The following is a 7,242-nucleotide window of genomic DNA, read 5'->3' on the forward strand; positions in this document are numbered from 1 at the left end:
AGTGCAGGAACAAGTACAGGGCATCCCCCAGAAACAGAGTCCATGGACGTGGGCTGCTCTGCATTTTCTCCTTCCACGGAGCCCCTCCGGCCATCAGCAGCAGGTCAAAGCACGCCACTTGTGTGGGAATGTGGCATGCCTGTACCTTCTCAGCTAGCGAAATGTGTGCTGTGAAGAATGAAAACATCACCAGCACACAGCGAGCCAAGTACAGATAAGGATCTGCTTTGGGTTCATTTGGGCACTCTCTGTTCAAGTTAGGGGGGAAAAAAAAGATACAAACTTGAGAGCCATCAATGGCTCCAGTCTGGGCTGGCTGCCCTCTATGTCTGGGCTCGGCTCTCTAACTGGGATCTCTCTTCACTGCCATACTGCACACTTAGTTTCTCTCCTGGGCTGGATCTCCTGTTTCCCTCTCTTCATATTTATTCGTTACAGCTAAACTGCTTTAACAAAGACATATGCTCTCTATCCTGACAGCCAAGAGGCAAGCGGGAGGCTTTGTCCCACAAGGTCAGAGCCAACCCGAAGGTTGTGTGCACCACTGCCGCTCACATCTCATTGGCCAGAACTCGGTCTATGGCCCCAGTCGGCCGCAGCGGAGGCTGGGTCATGGTGTGCCCACTGGGAAACCCCTTGCCCAGCGAAAACTCCAAGAGGCCTATACCAAAAGAAAGAAGGAAAGTTGGCAGATTGTGTCTTTCTCTTTTTTAGTCTTCTTTTTTATTCTGGAAGATCCTATATCCTCCAAGGTTTTTAAGAAAGCGTAGAAGGTAATCTTTTTGAATCCTGGCTTGTCTAAAAATGTTTTTATCCTACCCTCCTATTTGACTGATAGTTCATCTAACTACAGCTTCTAGTTGGAAATCATTTTCCTCCGGAAGTTTGGAGACAGGCTCATGGCTACCAGTGCTGCTGCTAAGTCGGAAGCCATTCTCATTCTTGGTCTTTTGTAGGTGATCTGTTTGGTTTTCGTATTTGCTTTATACTCCAGAAGTCTATAAAAAATCTATAAAAGTCTATAAAAACCTTCTCATTAAGCCCCAAGTTCTGAAATATCATGGTGCGATGCCTGGGTGAGGGTCTATTTCTTTTCATACATTTTGGGGACTACATGGAGGTTTAGAGTGTCCATGTCTAGTTTTATTGGATTATTTGATAATTTCCTCCCCTCCATTTTCTTTGTGTTCTCTTTCTCCAACTCCTAGTAGTCAAATATTGGCTTTTCTGGAATTGTCCTTTAATTCTTGTTCAATTTTCTCTTATTTTTTTTCTTATTTTTCTTACTTTTTGAGGTTTACGTATCTTTATCTTCTTATTTTTCTAGTGAGTTTTTAATTTCTGATATCAGGTTCTTAATTGCCAACAGCTCTCCAGTATTATTTGTACCTTTTTTTAGATGGGATTCTTTTTGTTTCATGAATGCAATATCTTATCTCTCTGGAGTTATTGTGATTTTTTTTAAACTTTTTTTACTGAATTTTTTTCCAACTGTGATTTATTTATTTTTATAATTAAAAAAAATTTTTAAATAAACATATAATGTATTATTAGCCCCAGGGGTACAGGTCTGCGAATCGCCAGGTCTACACACTTCACAGCACTCACCATAGCACATACCCTCTCCAATGTCTATAACCCCACCACCCTCTCCCTACCCCTCTACCCCTGGCAACCCTCAGTTTGTTTTGTGAGATTAAGAGTCTCTTATGGTTTGTCTCCCTCCCGATCCCATCTTGTACCCTCCAAACCCCCCACGTTGCATCTCCACTTCCACATATCAGGGAGATCATATGATAATTGTCTTTCTCTGATCGACTTATTTCGCCGAGCATAATACCCTCTAGTTCCATCCATGTCATCACGAATGGCAAGATTTCATTTCTTTTGATGGCTGCATAGTATTCCATTGTGTATATATACCACCTCTTCTTTATCCATTCATTTGTTGATGGACATCTAAGTTCTTTCCATAGTTTGGCTATTGTGGACATTGCTGCTATAAACATTCGGGTGCACGTGCCCCTTTGGATCACTGCGTTTGTATCTTTAGGGTAAATAACCAGTAGTGCAATTGCTGGGTCATTGGGTAGCTCTGTTTTCAACTTTTTGAGGAACCTCCATGCTATTTTCCAGAGCGGCTGCACCAGCTTGCATCCAACTATGATTTATTTCTTTCTTGTTCTTAGTTGTTGTTGTTTTTCTCCTTGTTCTTGTATTATACATGCAAACATTTTTTCCCCCTTAATCTCTCAAAGATACTAGCTATACTTGGGGCTTTTCTAAAAGCTTTCTTCTGATTCCTGCCTCATCTCTTTTCCCACTGAGTCCCTATTTTCTATTTTCTATTTCTGCTTTATTCCTGCCCTGAACATTTGAGATCTGGCTGCACCTATTTAAGAATGAGGTACCAAAAACTGGTGACCTTCCCCATAGTCCTTGTGCAGATGTTACCTTCTCAACAAGGCCTCTGGTAGTACCCTGTTTAAAATATCACCTGACATTCCCTACCCCTCTTCCTTGTTTTATGTTGCTTTATAGCATTACTCACCTAATACAGTGTGCAGTTTATTTTGTTTGCTGTCTTCCCTAAAATGTAAGCTCCTCAAGGCCAAGAATTTGTGTCTGTTTATTTACTGCTATCTCTGCAGCATCAAGAAGACTAGTTGCACATAATAGGCATTTGATAAATATCTGTTTAGTGTTTGGATGGATGAATGATGAATGATCAGGCGAGGCTCACCCAACAGTTAGTTCTGGATGTTTTTCTTTTAAGCCATTGGGTTTCCCCAGTTTCACAGCTGAGGGGTTGGGTCTTGTCTCCAGGTTCTGGCAGCCAAGCAGGGGAAAGGGATTTGGCAGCCCCCCTGGGCCAGTGTGCAGTCTCTCCTGTGATTAATCTCCTGTTACCCGTCAGCTCCTTGCTGAGTAATGCTGTATGATAAGCAGGGATAGGAAAGAATATCATCCAAAGGTTACTGAGAGGTTGGCACAAGGCGCTGGCAGGGAAAGCAACAGGCATACCCAGGCAAACAACTCAGAGCCAAAGCTCTCCTCCTTCTGTTTACGTTAAAAAGAAAGTAAAGATTTGATCTCCTCCATATGTCCCATTTTAATAACGGCCGTAGATCTGCTGCTTCCAGCCTGGCCCCTCGAATGGGAAAACAAACGGCTGTCCTTCCAAGTTCAAGGCTGTTCAAAGACAGCCCATAAGGGGAAATAACACCTAGGATGATAAATGGGTCTGTGTGGCCCAGATCATGCTATTTATATCCCTAGTGAACATTATTAGGCCATTATCTTAACATTTGGTTGTAAGGGAGAAAGCCACGCTCCCTAATTCACTGTACCATACCTGCTGTTAGCAGGTTCTGGGAAATTCGTTAAAGAACCGGCCTCCTGAAATGTGTTAAGACAAATTTCTTTCTTATATTAATAGGAATCTTTTCTTATTAAATACATTGAACATTTGGATGGGTAATATTTGCTCTTACTAATGAATGGAAGAGAATTCTAGCCTGGTCCATTTAAACACAGGTGATATTTAGACACAGGTCTATATTTACACACAGGTTTGTATTTGCTGTCCCCAGGTGACTTTTCTGGTGAGCTGTGCAAAGCTGAAGGGAGGAGGGGGAGGAGAGAGAACAGGGTATTTGGAGAGGAAATAAAAGTGCAGAACTCTGTGTCACCTTCCTAGGGTTGCACCCACCACAGCTGGGGGTTGGTTCTTTCTGGCTCTTCCTGCCCAGTCAAGGTTCTCCCCCACTGCCAGCAGGGCTGGAGCCCTTGGGAGCCCATGGCCGAGCTTTCTCAGGAGAGAGCAAAACTCTCAGGAGAGAGCCTTCTTGATTTTCTGTGTGCCTTGTGAAACTTGGCATACTTTATACATAACATTACAAATTGTTTTTAAGGTGAGGGTTTTCTACTGCCTCTCCTTATTATTCTTCCAAGTCATCCTGAGGATCAGGTATGAATGTTCTTTAATACAGTCTTTCCTGACTGCTACCCAGAGGTGTCAAACAGAGACCAGAGGATCCGCTCTGGCAAAGAAGAGCCGTGTAAAGAGCTCCTGGGAAGTCAGAGAATTGAGCCGGAAAGCCAGAAGCTGTGGCCACGAGGGGGGCAGGAGGGCCGTCCCCTCGCATCTAGGATGCAAACCCCATGTGCAGCGAAAGCTGACTCCGACTGCCTTGAACTAGCCACTTGCTTGGAAGATGTCACTCACAAACCCAGTCATTGGGTGACTGCAGAGGGCCACAGAGTGCAAGGGAAGAAAAGGATGGTTTACGAGCTGTCTCCCAAAAGGGCAGAATGTGGGGACAGCCTGAGACAGACAAAATGCACACCGACCAGAAAGGAGCTGCTTCTTTTCCCAATCTGGGAAACCCAAGGCAGGCAGCACCACAGATGAGAAAAACGTGGCTCTGGGCCACTTTTGAGGAAAACTTACCCCACTCCTCAGCACCGAGGTATGGCCCAATGGCCGATAGACTGTTCCTAATATGACCAGAAAAATTCCCCTTGTCCAAATGAGGGATGGAGCCATGAATGCAAGGTGCCCCCTCAAACACACCCCGAGCTGGCAAGAGAAGAGAAATCCTCCTTTATAGGAATTTAAAGGGTGAGGGATATGTGTTCCCCACTAACAAGATCATCTTTAGTATCTTCCTTCCTCTGGTTATTCTTTGACTTCGGGAGAGTGGGTCCTGGAGCTTCAGAACCCGGGCCTGGTCTCAGAGCTATCAAGAGGGTCAGAGAATATACACAGATCGTCTCATCTTTATGAAGTGCCTTTGCATGTATCTTTTACTGCATCTGTTTTTTCTATTACAATTAAAGTGAACAATTGGTTTACCCAGGAAGAAGTTTTCTTGGTTTATTTCCTTGTATGGCAGCAGGAGTAGGGAGTAAAATATAATTCATCTAAAGAACCATTACACGTACATATAATTATTCAAAATACTGAGTTTACTTACTTACTTAATATATATATATATATATATATTTATTTATTTATTTTTTACATGGGGCTTGAACTCACAACCCTGAGCTCGAGATCTGAGCTGAGATCAAGAGTTGGACCTCGATAGGCTGAGCCACCCAGGCACCCCGATACTTAATTTACTCTTACAAAAAGAGCATCCCAGCATATACAGTGGCTTTTGATCATTACTGTTTCCTCAGTCAGTGGTTAAAGCATAACCACTACATGTGAAGAGGCTGTGGTCCGCCCCATCTTTTAATACTGAAAACATGGGAGGGAGGTGGTCCACAAGTTTGGAAATATTAGAAACTGTTGCAAAGAAATGGCTAACACCACTGGTCCTTTGTCTTTCTGCTTAGATAGATCAGAATCTAGAAAACAGCTGTCGTGTAAAGGTAGTATCGGATAATGGTTAACTTATCCCAAAACAAGTGTATAATGAATTTTCTCCCATGTTTCCCAGGCATTTTTGAAGGGCGATGGAATCTCCCCTTCAGCTGAAATAGAATATTAAATAAAGTCTGCGTGTTTTTTTTTTTTTCCCTAAAGATTTTATTTATTTGATAGAGGGCTCACAAGTAGGTAGAGAGGCAGGCAGAGAGATAGGGGGAAGCAGGCTCCCTGCTGAGCAGAGAACTTGATGCAGGGCTCGATCCAAGGACCCTGAGATCATGACCTGAGCTGAAGGCAGAGGCTTAACCCACTGAGCCACCCCGGTGCCCCCAAAGTCTGCATGTTTTGACAAAAGGAGCTTAGAGAGACCCAGCTGCTCCCACCAGGTGCCACACTCATTCTAAGTTTTTAACATTTTCCCCCATGGGATCCTTACAGCAGCCTTGTGAGCCAAATACTGTCACTGCCATTTTCCATTCTAGAGACAGAAAAAACCAAGACACAGAGAGGTCAGGTAAATTGCCCAGAGTCTCTCAGCAGAGCCAGGATTTGAACCCAGCAGGTTTCCAGGAGCACATCATGATACCATGCTGCCCTTCACTAGCTTTTCACTGTAAAGAAGACCTACCTGTGTTTCCTGGTCCAAAAGGAAGCATTCAAGTGCCTTCGCAGGCCTCTGGGCACCGAGCCATAACCGCAAGACACAATCTGACTCTTCTCCAACATGGACTGTCTCTTAGCTCAGAGATTCCCAGAGTGGGTTCTAAGAACACTGCATCCATGCCACATTACTAAATGTTACATGACAAAAACAGTTTGATGGTCAAATGAGTTGGGGAGAGGCTGGGCTACACAACATGCTGGCTGTGGGCCTTGTACTCTTTTTGAGAGTCTAACCGTTTTATCTGATAGACTTTAAAAACTGATGCACTTGAGGACCTCTAGTGTCCAATTCAATATGTAAGAAGCTTGGAGGTTGACATTCCACCTCAACACCCGTAAAATGCTGTATCAACTGAGACATTAACGGTATTCCTTAGATCCCTAAAAGGAACGGAGTCACAGGGTAAACCACTGCCCCTCAAACTGGAAAGACTGAGGCCAACACAGTGTGTCTCAAGTGACTGCAGCCAAAAGCTCTGTGAGAATTAGAGCCGGGGACGGACACCTGGACCTTAGCTACTGAATCACGGGAGGCTCAGTGTGGACTACATGAGGCCCCGTCATCCAGGGGCCCCCACACTGGGGGAAGGTTTACTTCCTGAAGTTCAAAGGTCTTACAGTGAATATTGGAGAAAAGTCCACTCTTGCTTCCAGCAGGGGAAGGGGGGAAAAACAACTTTGAAATATATCAGAACACTTTGTTTTTCTTAACAAGGTCTATTCTCAGGAATGAACTCTAACTGGGGCCTAAACTGCTGGGCTTTTATCAGAAATGAACTGACCTGGGGGAGGGGAAAGTCCAATTTTGACCCATCTAGTCTTGTAGGAGGGAAAACGGAAATACCCAATTCTATTCTAGCCATCCTATCCTACTTGGGGTGTGTGTGTGTGTGTGTGTGTGTGTGTGAGAGAGAGAGAGAGAGAGAGAGAGACATGTGAAGCTTATAGTCCAGAAGCACAGGCTCACTAAAACCTGATACCTACTCAAGGGACTATGGAAGGCTTCCCTCCTTCCACACATCCCACCACCACATTACTAAAGTCCCGTTTATCACAGTTACCCAGGACATCATGAAAAAAGGCATAAAAAAAAAAATTGGAGGAGAGGGAGAGAGAGAGAGAGGAAGCATCAAAAACAGATACAGATAGGGCAGGGATGTTGGGATTATCAGACTGGAAATTTAAAACAACTATGATTC

The sequence above is a fragment of the Mustela erminea genome, chromosome 3 (genome assembly GCF_009829155.1).
Source record: "Mustela erminea isolate mMusErm1 chromosome 3, mMusErm1.Pri, whole genome shotgun sequence".
NCBI classification, from domain to species: domain Eukaryota; kingdom Metazoa; phylum Chordata; class Mammalia; order Carnivora; family Mustelidae; genus Mustela; species Mustela erminea.